At 47.1% G+C, this 17,409-nt stretch overlaps 1 protein-coding gene across 1 annotated transcript in view; it reads left to right on the top strand.

Moving 5' to 3' along the window:
- Positions 1–11,699, top strand: part of LOC119185878 (transcriptional activator Myb-like) — a 211,334-nt gene extending 199,635 nt beyond the window's left edge. The window contains exons 5-6 of the mRNA XM_075869457.1: positions 10,908–10,969; positions 11,047–11,699. The gene's annotated coding sequence lies outside the window, so the exon portion shown is untranslated. The remainder of the gene's footprint in view (positions 1–10,907; positions 10,970–11,046) is intronic.
- Positions 11,700–17,409: the final 5,710 nt, after the last annotated feature.

The raw sequence follows: 17,409 nt of genomic DNA, 5'->3' as shown, positions 1-17,409 counted from the left end.
AGGATCTTCTCTTCTGTAAGCGGCCGTGAATCCAGCTGGCGGAGCTTGGCTTCCAGAATACGTCGTTCAGACTGGTATGCTGGGCAATGACATAAAATGTGCTCGAGGGTTTCCTCGCAGGCGCAGATGTTGAATGCTGAAGTGCTCGCCATTCCAAGGAGACGAGAGTACGCTCACCCACGCTCTTCAACCTCGTGATGATCGGGCTTTCCGAACGACTTTCAAAAATAGACGGGCTAAATCACACTATCTATGCGGATGATGTAATCATATGGTGCTCCACAGGGTCGGATGGCTTCATTGAGTCCACCCTGCAAGAGGCTATCGACCCCACCGAGTCTTACCTCGACCACACCGGTCTCAGGTGCTCACCTGCGAAGTCGGAGCTGTTGATATATTTGCCCAAACGCCGGGGTGCCAAGCCCAAAGGGTGGAAACCTCCGGCGGAACGCAATATCACCCTCCACACCAGAGATGGTCATACTATACCCAGGGTAGACCCCATCAAGGTCCTCGGCATGATCATCGAGTCCCGCGGAACCAACACCCAAACAGTGCACAAGCTCAGGACTAAGACTGAGAATGCCATACGACTCGTACGTAGAGTAGCCAACAGGCACCATGGTCTCAAAGAAGACAACCTGCTGTGTCTTGTACACGCGTTTGTTTTGTGCCATTTTACCTACGTTGCCGCTATACACAAGTGGCTGCGTGCTGAGCGCGATCAACTCAATGCGCTTATTCGCAAGGTGGTCAAACGAGCCCTTGACCTCCCTATCACCACTCCAACGTACAAACTCCTCGAGCTTGGCGTACATAACACGCTAGAAGAGATCGCCGAAGCTCAGGAACGTGTGCAATTGACCCGACTCACTACCACCAAGGCGGGCCGCCATATTCTGCGCGAGCTTGGCTTCTTCTCCTCGAGGGCCAGGGACCCCCCAGAGTTGACTCTAATTCCCCGTGAAATCCGCGATCTTATCACGATCGCTCCCATACCACGAAATGTACACCCCGAATACAACAGAGGCAGGCGCCTTGCGCGGGCGACCGCCATTCTGAAGCGCATAGAGACGGAAGCGGACAACGTCTCGTTCGTGGACGCCGCTGCCAATCGCAACAACCAAGCCTTCGCCGCGGTCGCGGTATCATCCGCGCAGCAGACTCTTAACTCAGCCACAATCCTCACCCGAAAACCCGAAGTAGTGGAGCAAGTAGCTATAGCTATAGCTATGCTCGACAGCAAACGGGAATTCATCTACAGCGACTCCAGGCCGGCCATCAAAGCCTTCGAACGCGGAGTCATCTCCAACCAGGCGTTACGTATCCTGCGCAATGCGGACCCGAGTGCCCTGAAGCACCACACTGTCATCTGGTTCCCCGCCCATCTCGGCCAGGTGCCGGGTGCCCTATCCAACCTCAACGAGATCGCCCATGATGCAGCGCGCGCACTTACTGACCGCACTGCCACAGGGCAACCTCATCTTGCTGGGTTAGATACCAATCGGGATGCACCAATTACGTACAATGAAATCACAAAGCACTTTTACTTGGAACGCCGCATTTTTCCACCCCCACATCCGAAACTTAACCGACCGCAGGCATTAACCCTACGCCTATTACAGACACACACGTACCCAAACCTTGCGACGCTTCACGTTTATTATCCCGATGCATACCCCAGCGACACATGCCCATCATGTGGACACCCAGCGACACTCGCACACATGCTCTGGGAGTGTGGAACAACTCCTCCCGACTCTACTTCAAGCAAGTGGGAGAGGTCCCTCAGGAGCTCACTTCTCGCCGACCAGCAATGGGCCGTCCAGCAGGCCCACGAAGCGACCGCCAGGTACTCCCTGTCGGTCCCTACGTGGGAGACGCCCGCTACGCGCTAAGCGCGTCCTGCAGGACTGAAATAAAGTTTTTTCATTCCATTCCATAGTCTTTCTTGGGCATGCACCTTCGACGCAAAATTTTTTATCTGTCTGTCTGTCTGTCTGTCTGTACATTTGTCTGTTTGTCCACTTTTAACGGCACTGGGTACTTGTAACGGCCGACCCCATCCGCAGCGCCCACCAATGTTGCTCAACATTTAGCGTTCATACTTGCGCAATTGTCAATTAAAAAGCAATTATTGCACATGTCTGGGGCAGCATAACACGTATATATTCTACATGTGCGCCTTGTACCAGAAAAGGTATACATATGTAATTTTAGGGACCATAGCGCTTATCACGCTGCGCTGACCATGCAACGCTTGCATGAAAAGGCGAGTGTTGCCAACGCTTTGATAGGACGAGAAAGTGGTGACACCTACCCGTCGTCTTGCGTTCTACACCTTATCACCTCTGAGACGGGTGCGCACACCCGTCTCACAGCCACGCGCTTCGTTTTCCAATAAAACTGCCAGATGGCGCACATGCCCCACGTGTGACGTGACTTGATGCGTTCGTTCGCCTCCGCTGCACGCTCGAGGCACTCTAACGCAGCGCCTCCAGAATACCATTCACCGATTTTCTTGCGCAGAACATCAAATAAATGTTTTGTTCACTCTCTCCACACGTAAGACTATCACCTTTCGACGACATCTTCAGATTAACTTGTAGATACGGGGCCAATTTTTTACTTGAGACTTGCTTAGTCAATATGTACGTGTTACAAGTTAAAGCGACAATTTGTGGCTTTACCCTTCACATAATATTTTGTATTCTAAACATCCTGCTTACATAGACACACCACTAATGTCAGGTTGTACACTTATCCCGGACCTGTTTCCAATCTTTTTTTTTTCATCTGAACAAAGTTACCTGCTACTCTCTAAATAATGTTAATCCATGCAAAAATGTCTTCAGGTAATTGCAGCTCACTCGGCAACCATGACAAGGTAGTAAAATTTGCTGTGAGCACTTCGATTATAGGTCTGATTTGCAGTTTAGATTTGAGATTCTTATCAATTACTGATTCACCTTGAGGTTTGGCCCGATGCCTTTGCGATAAAACACTTTCCCTTTAACTGCTTACAGCACGACACTAGGCAAGGAGAAAAGGGAAGACACACGGCGCTCTCACCACAGTGTTGTTCATTTTGTTGTTTAAGCTCGTTCATGAGCGGACTGAAAGGCATGCAAGCGTTCCATAAAACGCACGTTTCTAGTCATGCTGTGGCTCGTGAAACATGAATCTCAACGATTAGACCAAACCTTCAGTTTTTCTATCGCGCTTCATAGAGACGGCATGCGCAAACCAAATGGGCAAAAGTGGGGACCATGGGCGTGGATCGAGCTGCTTCCATGGCAATTTTTGCGAGCACCAAACTGATAAGGTGTAGCGAGAGCCGCAATGTTGACGATGGTGGTGTCCATTTCTTTTCTGCCATCAAATTACAAAATGTGAGGGGCACTGGTAGGTAAACCTTGGCGCAGTGGTTGCCACTGCGAGTCCTCTCCATGATATTGTCACGGGTAACTTATTTAATAAATTAAATATGATGCACCGTGCTTGGCGAACAAGATGGCGACAGTTCATCAACAACCAGCCACCAACGTCGTCTTTCTCTTTCTTGCAGCCAGGCTGTGCCGGCTGTTGTGTATCATAACTTCCCGGCGGTAGAAGCACCGTCTCGGTGCTTGAGCAACTCGGATGCGTTAGAAGGAGGGTGATAAGGCTTGAGTCGAGCTTTGTGCACGATGTCACTCGAAGGTGACGATGATGACGTTGAATCGGCTGGAACGATCTCGTATGTAACGTCAGTCACCTGGCGAACGACGTGGTATGGTCCAGTGTAGCGTGACAGCAGTTTTTCAGAAAGCCCTACACGCCGAGTGGGGGACCAGAGGAGGACAAGGGAACCCGGTGAAAGGTGCGTGTTTCGATTATGGGAATCGTAGAGCTGTCTTTGGTACTCCTGTGAGGCCTGCAGGCGGCTGCGGGCGAGTTGGCGTGCGTGGTCGGCTCGCGCGACGGCATCGCCGGCATACTCAGTGACCGAAGGCAGCAAGGTGTCAAATGGTAGGGTGGGTTCTCGGCCGTATTGAAGATAGAATGGTGAATAGCCGGCAGTGTCGTGACGTGACGAATTATATGCGAACGTCACAAATGACAAATGAACGTCCCAGTCCTGGTGGTCGGCCGCTACGTATTTAGAAAGCATGTCGGTTATGGTGCGGTTGAGGCGCTCCGTAAGACCGTTCGTTTGCGGATGGTACGAGTGGCAAACTTGTGTTTGGCAGAGCAAGAGCGCAGGATTTCATCAACGACAGCTGATAGGAAGGTCCGGCCCCGGTCAGTGAGAAGTTGGCGTGGAGCTTCGTGTACTAAAATAATATCATATACCAGAAAGTCCGCCACATCGGTTGCGCAACTCGTCGGAAGTGCTCGTGTGATAGCGTACCGTGTCGCATAGTCAGTGGTGACAGCGATCCATTTGTTGCCTGAGCTGGAGATCGGGAATGGGCCAAGCAGGTCGAGGCCAACTCGAAAAAAGGTTCAATGGGAATGTCGATCGGCTGAAGGAATCCAGCTGGTAGGGAAGATGGCTTTTTGGGGCGCTGGCAGGGCTCACAAGCGGCGACGTAGCATCGAACAGAGCGGGCAAGACCAGGCCAAAAGAAACGACGACGTACACGGTCGTATGTGCGAGAGACGCCCAAGTGGCCCGCCAAAGGAGCGTCATGAAGTTGATTGAGAACAGTCGCACGAAGATGTGATGGTATGACGGGGAGCAAGTCATGGCCATATGGATCGGGGTTATGGCGATACAGGATGCCGTCTTTTACCAGGAACATTTGTAGAGATGCGTCGAGAGGAATTGACTCAAGCTTGTCAATGATAGTTCGCAGGGAAGCATCCCGGCGTTGTTCGTGGCCAAGGTTGAGTAGCTGCGTCACAGACAGAAGGTCTGGAAAAATGTCAGTATGGGCAGCCTCTTCCACAGGGTAGCGTGATAAACAATCCGCATCTTGATGTGACCGCCCTGTTTGGTACGATACGGTGAAGGTGTATTCTTGTAATAGTAGGGACCAACGAGTGAGGCGTCCTGTGGGATCCTTGAGTGAGGCCAGCCAGCAGAGCGCGTGGTGGTCGGTGACTACCCGGAATGGACGCCCGTATAAGTATGGGCGAAACTTGGCGACTGCCCACACAAGAGCGAGACAGTCACGCTCCGTTATTGAATAGTTGCGCTCGGCTGTAGATAGCGGTCGGCTTGCATATGCTATAACACGGTCATGTCCGCGTTGGTGTTGCAATAGCATTGCCCCGATGCCATACCCATTAGCGTCAGTTCGAACCTCGGTTGGAGCTGATGGATTGAAATGAGCTAAAATCGGCGGTGTTGTAAGGAGCATCGTGAGCTGGGAAAAAGATGAGGCTTGATCAGCGCCCCAGAAAAACGGGGTGTCCTTCTTCAGGAGGTTTGTGAGTGGGAGTGCAATGATGGCGAAGTCCTTAACAAACAGTCGAAAGTAGGAGCACAAGCCCACAAAACTGCAAACGTCCTTTGTTGACTTCGGAACAAGAAAGTCCGTGACGGCGCGAATTTTCTCGGGATCTGGGCGGACTCCTGCGGCCTCGACGATGTGGTCAAGTACGGTTATTTGACGACGAGCAAAGTGGCATTTCGACGAGTTCAGTTGAAGTCCGGCTCGACGAAAAACTTCAAGAATCGCCGATAAACGCTTGAGATGGGAGTCGAATGTGGGCGAGAAACGATAACGTCGTCTAAATAACATAAGCAGGTTGACCATTTAAACCCTTGGAGCAATGAGTCCATCATTTCTTCGACTGTGGCCGGCGCATTACAGAGACCAAAGGGCATAACTTTGAAGTGATAAAGCCCGTCAGGAGTGACGAATGTGGTCTCCTCACGGTCCATCTCGTCCACAGCGATCTGTCAATAGCCAGATCGAAGGTCGATAGTGGAAAAATACGTAGCACCGTAAAGGCAGTCTAAGGCATCGTCGATTCTAGGCAACGGGTAAACATCTTTCTTCGTAATTTTGTTGAGATGCCTATAATCTACACAAAAGCGCCATGTTCCATCCTTCTTTCTGATCAGGACGACAGGAGAAGCCCAGGGGCTACAATAGGGCTCGATTATGTCTTTTGCAAGCATCTTTTTGACTTCCTGTTGTATGGCTGTGCGCTCGGACGCGGAAACACGGTATGGACGTCGGTGAATAGGACTCGCGTCACCAGTATTGATGCGATGAGTAACAACACTCGTTCGGCTTAAATCCGTGCTGGCGAAGTCGAAAATGTCACTATAGGACTCCAGGACGTGACGAAGGGCTTCCACTTGATCAGGAGCGAGGTCTGATAGTACTATGTGGTCAACGTCGACGCCCGATGAACGTGATAGAGTTGGTTCATGGTCTGAGGTGCAGCAATCATCCACTCTGAAGGGTTCAACCGTATGGCCTACAGAGCAGTAATTTCAGCCAGGGAGATACCTTGTGGAAGAATTTGGGCAGTGAGGGCAAAATTGACAATAGGAAGGCATGTGCGGTTTTCAACGATTGTCAAAATGGTGTGCGGAACAGTGACGCCATGAGTAAGCATTACGGCATGAATTGGGGCCACCATGTAATCGCCGTCAGGTATAGGTGGTATAGAGAAGAGGTCGATACATGTGACACAGTTAGGCGGAAGACAGAGAGAGAGATTGACTTTAAACATATCCTGAGGAAGCTGAGAAAGGACCATTCGACCCTAATTCAACCTGGAGGCTACACACAGGATGGCGCTGGCAGCCGAAGGCTTGTAGCGATGTCCGGGCCCTCTGGACCGCCTGTAGTTGCAGCTTGTATTGATTGCTCTTGAGGGCTTCCTGCCAAGCCTCTTGGGCATTCAGTTGTGCTGCGCTATGGATAGGGCACAGCCAGAGCATGTGTTCGAAATTGCAGTAGGGATGGTTGCAAAGGGAGCATGTAGGTGGTGTGTCGGGGTCGACTCTGTGTAAGGTGGATGGTGTTATGTACGTACGTGTTTGCAATCTTCTGAGAGTTAGAGCTTGTGCTTTGTTAAGTTTTGGGTGCGGTGCTGGGAAGGCACGTCTTTGTCCCCGGTAATGTGAAGTGATCTCGTGGTATGTGAGTGCTTTGTCCTGGCTGCAGAGATTCTCGTACCGCTCACTCATCAAGGGGTCGTTGTCCGCGGCGCAGCGTGTGAGCTCACGCGCCAGGCGGTTGACCTCTTCGTTGGGATTGCAGTGGTCGAGTCCCGGTAACTGTCCCATGTGGGCTGGGAACCAGGATACGTAGATTTGAGCTTTCTCTTCCTTAACAAGGGTTTCTTTGCTCTCGTACTCTTTTATTACGTTGACGGTGAGTTTTCCAGTGCTTCTAGGTACTAGACCAGCCGCGAACGTTCGTGCCGCCGTCTTAGAGTCAGTGTATACTGTGGAGTAGGCTTGGCAGCTTTGCAAGGCTTGCGCGATCGCCATTTCCTCTGCTTCGTGGACATGGCTTGTTTGGACGGTTGCCGCGTTTATGAGGTTTACGTCTATATCAACGACCGTATGGCAAACGCCTCCCTGCCATAGTAGCGGGCGGCATCTACGAATAGCGCGTGCGTGTTGTGTTTTTTTGCCTTGTTTATGAGTGCCCTCGCTCTGTCTTCCCTTCGCCCTTTGTTGAACGTAGGGCGAACGTTGCGCGGGATGGGCTCAACCCTAATGTGTTTCCTCACGTCATTACCAAGTTGTGTTCTTTTCTCTGGTTAAAAAATTGGGCAAATGCCTGCGTCTCGTAGGATGAGATGGCCTGCCTGCCTCAACGACAGGCGCGTGATCTGTGCCACTCTCTGTGCCTCAAAAATTTCTTTGGCTGTGTTGTGCAGACCAAGTTGCCCGAGTTTCTCGTTGCTTGTGCTATTGGGCAAGCCGAGTGCCGTTTTCAGTCCCTTGCGAAGCATGGAGTCGACCTTTTTGATTTCAGCCTTCGTAAGTTTCAGAAACGGGAACGCGTATGCTACGTGACTTACGAGAAACGCATGATACGCCTTCATGATGTTGTCTTCTAGGAGGCCTGCTCTCTTGTTGGCAATTCTAGCAATGCCTCTTGAAAAATTGTTCGTGCTTTTTTCAACGCGCTTGAGTGCTTCTTTGTTGTGGCCCTCCTTGGCGCTTAACGTTAGCCCTAGTACTTTGACCGTACATACTTGCGGTATCGTTTGGTTGTTCTCAGCTTTGAGCACTGCTTGCTGCTCCTCTTCGCCCGAATTTCGTCGAGGGTAAAAGAGTGTTCGAGTAGATTTAGTGGGGGACAGTGCGAGTCCAGTTGGCTTAAGAAATTCTTCAGTTGTAGTCAGTGCTTGTTGAAGAATTCCTTCCAAGGTGCCATATAAGTGGCCACATGGGACCCATATGGTAATATCATCCGCGTATATGGCATGGTGCACGGATGGGATTTGAGTGAGCTTCTCCGACAACCTGTGCATCGCCACATTAAAGATCAATGGCGAGAGCACTGACCCTTGTGGGGTGCCAATATTTCCGAGTCGTTCGGGTTCACCGCATTGCTCTCCTATGCGTATGGTGGCGGTTCGGTTCGCCAGAAAGCCTTTAATGTAGTTGTAGAATTTCTCGCTAGGTTCATGTGCGATATTTCACCCAGTATGTGTTCATGTTTTACGGTGTCAAAGGCCTTGGCGAGGTCCAGGGCTAATATGGCTTTGGGCGTGTGAAGGAGGCCGTAACATATGTGTTCTCTTAACATCAACATGGCGTCCTGTGTGGACAGTGCCCTGCGGAAGCCAATAATGTTGTGTCGAAAGAGCCCACTGCTCTCAATGTGGTCCGTGATACGGTTGAGTATTGCATGCTCAGCTACTTTTCCAACGCAAGATGTGAGTGATATGGGCCTTAAGTTATCGATGCTCAGTGGTTTTCCAGGTTTCGGGATGAGCGAAAATTTGGCACTACGCCATTCTTTGGGCACGGTACCCGTTTCCCAAGCCTCATTTATCTTCTTAGTAATGATTACAATTGCTTTATCATCTAGATTCCGTAGCAGTTTATTGTCGATTCCATCTGGCCCTGGCGCCGATCTGCCATTGAGTTGTTGTAGAGCGTACCGTATTTCAGCTTCGCTGAATGGTTCGTCTAGCTTTTCTTGCAGTCGACCTCCATATGAGGGATTTTAGGGGCGAAGCTCCTTATGGCGTGGCTTGGGCGTCCCTTGTATGTAACCACCAGTGGCACATACCCGAAATAGGTATAACACTTGACCTCCAAGGTGGTGCCAGTGAGAGATTTCTTCTGTGCGTTGTTTAACAATAAAAAATTGTGCTCAATGTACATGCCAATGGCTGCTAATGGGGAATGAGAGACATGAGCATTCGGCTTTTAGTCAACGCGCACGCATCGATCCCCATTAGCAGCCATTGACATGTACATTGAGCACTATCGGACAAGAAAGGGATGCTACATTATACTCGCTGGGTGTAACCTCCTTAGCTTTAGAAAGGTTTAGCGAGCGTTGAGCCGCAGTGCCATGAATACAATGAAATTGTATATACCATGAATGAACTCAAGGTGGTTAAAAATGAGAAGTAGATACGAAGCGCAAGCCGTAAGAAAGTAAAAGCCGAATTCTCCTGTCTCTCATTTCTCATTAGCAGCCATTGGCATGTAAATTGAGACATTTAGCCAGCACCTGATAGATTGAGCAGTTTATACACAGCGACTTCAGGCCTCATCTTGCACGGAAGCATTCCTTTGCTATCAAATTTTCATAATGTACAAGAACAAAAGAATCTAAGCTTATCTTTTACTGACAATCACAAATTGTGTGGGTTGTGTTGGGCCAAAAGGGGTTCAAACACATTCACGATTGTGTTTGAACCCCTTTTAGACAACCAGAAATAGGTTTCACAACTTTGTGCCCTCTTCGACTTGGTTAACGCGGGGCTGTGCTGAAACATGCTGGCCTTTGATGGCGCTTGCACCACGTGACTTTGTAGCTACGACATTGGTTCAATCAAAAATTGAACAAGAACCACAGTGGACGCATTTAGCGGGCACCAACATGCAGACACTTATGTAGTTTTAAATTGAGGTGCCGATTAGGAACTCCTTTTCGTAAAATAGCCCGAAGTCCAGCACGCTTGCTTTTTTGACATAGTTCTAGAAAACAAATTTCCAATCCTATCATCATTTCTACTTGCACACAACGGAACATCTCAATGCAGATTTGTGAAGGGGTGGCGACATTTGGACCGTGCACTGCAAAACTGAGAACCATTGTCAAGAAGGTGCACAGTCAGCGATCCATCGGGGACCGCTAAAACAGTCATCGTTGCAGTGAGCTTCATTAGTGGCAAGAACTCAATAGCTATAGGGGAGCCCTTTATAAGCTAATGTTGCCGCATTCTCGCATTATATTGCCGTGATTTTCTAGCACTGCCAACCTTTCAGGTTTGCACGGTAACTCGACATGTTTTCCAGTGTATAGCCTCTCCTTGCTGTATGAGCTTCCACATATGCTCGAAATACTTACGTGCAAAGTGCACTGTCACATTCTCTCTGCGAGACTCATTGACTGTCTATAAGTGCCTGAAATTTAGTTTGATTCAAATTTTCTGGATATGAAAATTGAAGCAAGTGGAAGTGTTAAAATAAATTGCTGTTTTTAACAGTAATTGCAATATTGTAATTGCAACAGTAAGTCAATATTTTCTTATAAACTCAACCCAGTGACTCACCTAAATTATATCATATAGTGGACTCTAACAGCAAGCATGCCTATGGTAAAAAAATCTTAAAACATCTGCAAAAATACCCACGTCCAACATCTTGTTCAACAGTGCGCTACCTTCACCAAAGCGTTTGAATGTAGCAAAATATTCACTAACAAATATGCCTAATTTACCAATAACACAAAGTTTGTGATTGTTTCTGTCTACAGCGCAAAGAAGTCGCCAAGTGAGGGTGCTGTCGCAGAGGATTGTGCTGTCTATACAACCTCAAGTAAGTTGTGTATATTGGCAAAACTGGTGCTCAACGTCTTGCCGTGATAAATAAGTGGGTGGCTTTTTTTTTTGCAGCTCTGCATCTGATGCACGCAATGGACGGCCCTGCGGGTTCCTGGTGAATTTCGTCCAGTCCTTGCTCCACCTGTGATGAAGTCTCTAGTAGATTGTCACTCAGCTGACGGTGTTCTCCAGCTCGAGCCCACTGCGTTGTCTTGGTCGATGCTTGCCCGACGATCTGCAGTGGCTTGTGTGAGGGAATTCACGTTGTATAAAGGGGCAAGAGAAGACAAAGAAGACTCGTGACTCCATTTGTGGTTAACAGCACACCCAGGCTAATGCTGGAGCACGCATATGCAAAATATTAAACATTCACGAACAGTGACTACGAAGGTGCACAGGTCGCGGTATAAAATACCAGCTAGATGAAGACGAAAACGCTGTAGGCCCGTGTGCTCAGATTTGGGTGCACGTTAAAGAGCCTCAGGCAGTCAAAATTTCCAAAGCTCTCAACTACGGAGTCTCTCATAATCATATGGTGGTTTTGGGACGTCTAAACCCCACATATCAATCAATCAAAAAAAAGAGGACCGAGGGGATAAAATCTCCTGCATGCTGCAGAAACTGCAAAACGATCAAGTAGTATCAAATTTTTGTTGAATTCATTCATACAATGTTTGACTTCAATCATATATTTCTTTTTAGATAGAAAAGGTTTGCTTCTTCATCTCTATTTCTGGAACAAAAGAAATCTGTTTGTCGGACCAGACACTAATAAACGTAGTCAAGTCAGTGCTTGTCTTCTGAAACCTTTTTTTATAATTCTTAACGATCGGTGCCCAGTTTAGATTACTGTTAAAAAAAATTGTGACACTCTAAGGCTACACAATGAATGAACTTCAGTTTGCAGTCTACAACTTGTGCCATTATTGGTGAGATTTCGATGCGAGTGCTAGCTTCAGAGCTAAGACTACTAGACATGCTAAAACAGTAAATTTTCTAGGTTCGACGCGAGTAGTGATGTGGAAGAATTTCGAGTGAAATTCAAATAGTATACACCGCATAATATAAAAAATACAGCATATCTACGAAGTGAATGATGAGTGGGGCGAAGCGTCCGTCAATCTGTCTGTGTCCCTAAGACTAGCACTATACCGCTAAACCCACTAGCGTCATCTAGTGGTATTATTTAAGAGGGCATATTCACGCAACGCAATAATTCTATTGAGAAATTCGTAAACTAGAGGTGACTACATAGTACTGCTACGGAGGAAGGAACGACCCACACTCTAAAAAGATTCGCCCCTAAATAAGGAACATATTTTTTGTGACCCAACCAACCTGCACAACACTTTATTTAAAATAAGGCATGTGCAAATGTCCTTATTTCAAGTTCAAAAAGGAACCGGAAGCAAATTTGAATAGTAGCACGATTTACTTTCGGTAGAAGGCAAATTATAACATGTAAGGTACTATCTGCGTCAAATGAAACCCGAACAGCGGCAAGCCTTCGCGATGGAATAGGGCGCACCGTCCACTTATAACCTTGGACAGGCACGCATGAATGCACAGTGCGGCCGAAGAGGTTGCGCGCACCTGTCAACGGTGATAACTGTATGGTGCGCACTATACCATCGCGATGGCTTCCATCTTTTCGGGTTTCATTTGACGCAGATAGCACGCAAAGCTTTAAAGCTTACTATACTTGTAGCATGTAAGCCAGTATAACAAGCTTTCAAACGATAAATTGATGAGACGATATTGTGTCCATTGAACCGTTTGAAGTGAGGCTTCATGGCGGTGTGTATTCCTGGTAAATATATGCATTAACTATATTGAAACCCTCCGCTGCAGCGAAATGGCTTCCACAAAAGGTCAGGTGATGCTGTTGGTCATATAAGTTCATATTAAATATTTCCATGGACTTGAATTTCAATTCGAAATTCTCAATACAATATTCGTTCAGATATTCGCCGCGCCCATATGTCAGATAAACCACATGCCTAAACATTACCTGCAGTGACCAGATTCTTAATGGAATGATGCTGTATCTCGCAGTCTGGTGGCACTAGCACTTTCAGTGTCCTTCCAATGGCACTCAACATTACCCTGCCATGAATGGGGCTCACTTCTTCTAGCATGAAAATTTTTGCACCCGGAACATGCAAGAGACGAGCCTGCAGGTCAGTATGTCCTCCAGATTTTCCTGTAAGCGTTTCCAGCATTAAGTGTAGTGAAGGTGGTGACTGCGACTCTTTTCCCCAGAGGGTAGATCGCGCCATTTGCAGAAGACTGCGGATGAACAATAAACCTTTGTGTGCTAGCCTGGTGTATGAACTCTGCAGGTGAGACGCTCGCTATGAACAAAAGGAGCATTTCTTTATAGGTTTTTTTTTTCGCTCAGCATGACCAAATTCAGAACGAGCCGAATGAAAGCATTGGAGACATTGCTGTCCTTAGCTTTTGTGCGGTAATTAAGATATAAATTGCACGAACTTCATTCGCTTCAGTTTGAACCACCAACCTTAGGGTATCACATCCAATGCTCTACCTATTGCAGAAACATCCTATTAACTCTTCATTTTCTAGGCTAAGTAAAAATTCGGCATTCTCAAATATTGCGTCCCCAGTGAGCTCGCATTGCTGTGCGCACTTTGTGTATCTGTGCTACATATAACCGTGAAATATTTGTGTACTTACAACTCTTCAACCTTCAATCTCATCGATGGATGTCATATTCAAACCCGCAAAGCCTTCTACGTCCAGTCTGTGCTTCTTGTTCTGCTGCCTGGCCATCCCTGTCCCATCCCTGTCCTGCTGCCTGGCCGTACCTTCATCCGCAGGGATTCACCTTTTGGCTCCTGCCTTTTTCTTGCCTTATTCAGAACGCATCATGCAGAAAGCCTATCACTGTGGCGAGGACTCTTCGGCAGTACTTCTCGGTGTCGTTCCACTGTGATCGCTAGCCGGCGGATGAAGAGTGCGCTACGGACTCCATCCTTCATAGCCCCCGTGAGACATGCCAGCGATCTATGAATCCACCCTGGGCTACCAGCTTCCCATGAAATGCTGTGCAATACGTTCGCGTCGGCAATATATTGCCTATTTTTGTGCAGAGCTGTTTCAAGGGTGGTTCCAAGCCTTAAAAATCCATCACACCCCGAAATGGTACACTGTTTGGATGCCATTAAGTTAATCGTGTTTTAGTGAGTGTCAAATTTGCTGAACCCATATCATTGAATAAATAAAGCAATTCTGACATATGCTGCCACGATTCCCCCAAGTGCTCGTATTTAACCGCCATAAAAAACTGCAGCCAGATTCATTGACGGATGTTTGTTAGCCATGATTGGCATCCACATTCACATTGTGAAATGTAGTGGCATATTGATGCTCCTTTACATTAAACGGCATGTAAAGCTGGGCAACTTGGAACAGATTCATCTATCACTCTGTGCGGCAGGGAGGCTTTTTTTTCTCCGTGTGCGCATGTTTTGCACTAGTTTGTAGTGCATTTCGGAGATACGCTTTTCCAATCACATTTCAACTTAATGCTCATTTGGTTTGGTCTATAGTTTACTGTGCGGACGCACTCTGTAGGTTCTTGTTTGTCCAGTTAAGCTGAGGCATCACCATCGTTACGTGCGGGAGGTCGAGTCTTCGCTTCTGAAGAATCTGTTTACTTCGGGCGTCCTAGTTGAAGGTCGTCGTGAGCATTAGTATTTAACCCAATACTAACACATGGCCACCTGCTAATTGTTCACGACTTCATCTGTGTACCAGTTAGGTGCTCAAGTCTATTTTTGTTGATAGTATACGCTTTTCAACTCGGCATTCAACTTTGAATGCTTCAGTTTCTATTTGCCCAGTCGGTGAACATGTAAGAGCATCATTATGCCAAAAAGCGAACAATTTGACGGGAGGTGTATGCCGGGACGGGCCGTAATGACCACAAACGAAAACTTGCGGTTAATGGGAGTCTGTTTGGCGCGTAATGTGTGCTTTCTTTTGTCTGTTACTGTGGTGTTGTTCTATACGCTTTTGTGGAACACGATTAAAGGGACCAAGACATAAGCACATTGCGGCAGTGAAGGTGTGTGCTGTACTTTATGAGTGAAGACTGTTTCACGGTAAAGTTCTAGTGCTCATTGACTGGCAATCATGAAATAGCAAGTGCGTTTTGTTCAGTTTAGTGCACTTCAGATGTTTTTAATTTGGTTTTTTCTTGCCAGATTGGTTTCCTTTATATGGGTGCACCATGTTTTCGCACCAAGCTACATGGGTACACAATGTTTTTGTAGTAAAGACTAATGTAGTGAACGTACCCCTTAAATTTATGTTGGGCAGTATAGTTGGGCAACATTTAGAAGTCTGGAAAGGCCCCCATGATTACTGTTGGGTGGCAGCAGGTCACTTTGGTGACTAAACAAGTAACCTCAAAAGCTGGCGAAGGTCCTGCCCATGCCCTCGACAATGTTTTCCAAATGTGGGGTCACTGGACATCGGGCTCTTAACGTCTGCCTGTAGTGCATGCCCATTGGTGCAGGCTTGTGAGTTTGCCTTTAAAGATAAAACGTCGCTGACTTCTAAAGTTGTAACTGTCAGTATTGTAGGGTACAAAGCTTTATTTGAAACCTTTCTTGTTGCCACGTCATTTAGGGAAATTAGGAATTGAAAACTGAGGGTTGCGTGGGATCGCTAGGTTATCTGCTGATCTGCTGTACATAGTTCTTTCCTGCTAGTACTGCTCTACATTTACGAAGTAGTTTAGGCCTCCAAAATATTTGTATTTTTCCTTTGTTTGGCTAACATCAATTGTCGCTTCAAGGTTTGTTTTATTGGGAATATGTATTGTTATGCGATGCCTTGTTCATTCTAAGCCGTAGTGCTACTTCAAGATGTCTTTCAAGCCAGTCAAGTGTGCATTCCCATGTCGCTACCATATTTGGGTTCACACTATACTTGAAGCTTCCCAAACTGCATTCTTTTGTCAAATTGTTTGTGCTGTTGTGATGTATTGCATAGTTTTAGTTTCAAAAATAAATCTTGGTTGTTGCAATTTGCTGAAATAAAATCTACATTGCGTGTTATGTTCTTTCTTAATTAGTGCTCTCTGGTGTTCAACTGGATGAGCACTTCTATGCACAATAGGGGTTGCAGCACCAGTCAAGGTGGCAAATAGTTGCCCTCTATTAGAGATTTGTTAATTAATTAGGCAGTTAGACATTAGATTGATGCATTGCTAAAATGAAATTTCACATTAAAGTGATCATAATCCGAAAAAGTTCAGAATATGGAGTGTCTACGAGATGAATGTTAGACACTGCGTGCTGCTGGGATCCTTTTGACAAGTAGACTTGTCTTCGTGGCAAGGGGCTTAGACAAGACTATCTGTCCACATGTCTTTTCCTTCGATGCTTGTTATTCAATAATTGTACTAAGCCTGTGAGTCTTGTTTTACGAATCAATCAAAGCTTTGCTTGTCCTGTACGCTCCCTTGTGTGGAAGTGTCCACTTCTCTATCTATAGGAAGTTCTGACTATACATGTTCAAACACTGATGTTCAGTTGGCAAGTCTGCAGCTGAAGATTGAGATGCGATCTCCCTACTCTGAATTGACAGCAGAACATTTGAGAGCAGTAAGTACTTTTACAGAGGTAAGTTTGGCATTTCATAGTTAATGGCGATTGCTAAGAAGGAGAAATCGGGCAGCTGCCTGCCTAATATTACTGTCTGCCCAATCTCCAACACTTGAACCTTCAAAAGCAATCATTCAAAACTGATCGGATAAGTTCCCAGCCGACCGGACCCCCCTCAATTGTTCATAATTGTTCCTGCGCGTAAATGAAAAAAAAGAGATTTAGAAATAACACTTCATTTGAGTGTACATATGTGCACTGTGGCCCTTCACTAATCTTCTAATTGATTGATTTGTGGGGTTTAACGTCCCAAAACCACCATTTTATTATGAGAGACACCGTAGTGGAGGGCTCCGGAAATTTTGACCACCTGGGGTTCTTTAACGTGCACCCAAATCTGAGTACACGGGCCTACAACATTTCCGCCTCCATCGGAAATGCAGCCGCAGCAGCCGGGAATCGAACCCGCGACCTGCAGGTCAGCAGCCGAGTACCTTTGCCACTAGACCACCGCGGCGGGGCCTTCACTGATCTTCTAATGGAGGTATAAATATTTGCATAAATATTCCATCAATCGTTGTGTGCTACTGTCAAGTATCGATGTGAACAAGGCTCAGTCTGGCACAACAACAAGGCTCAGTCTGGCACATATACCGTTGTTCGCTTGCTTTGCCCTAAAGGAACAGTTGAATCTTTTTGTTTTCTTTTGCCACACCGACGCGTCTAAACGCGTCCGCCGATTCAGTGTCGCGTAGCGGTCCTGCGGAAAAAGAGAGCACACATGGGTCCATCAGATGAC

The sequence above is a fragment of the Rhipicephalus microplus genome, chromosome 7 (assembly GCF_043290135.1).
Source record: "Rhipicephalus microplus isolate Deutch F79 chromosome 7, USDA_Rmic, whole genome shotgun sequence".
NCBI lineage: Eukaryota > Metazoa > Arthropoda > Arachnida > Ixodida > Ixodidae > Rhipicephalus > Rhipicephalus microplus.
This window is presented reverse-complemented; position numbering and strand designations above follow the sequence as displayed.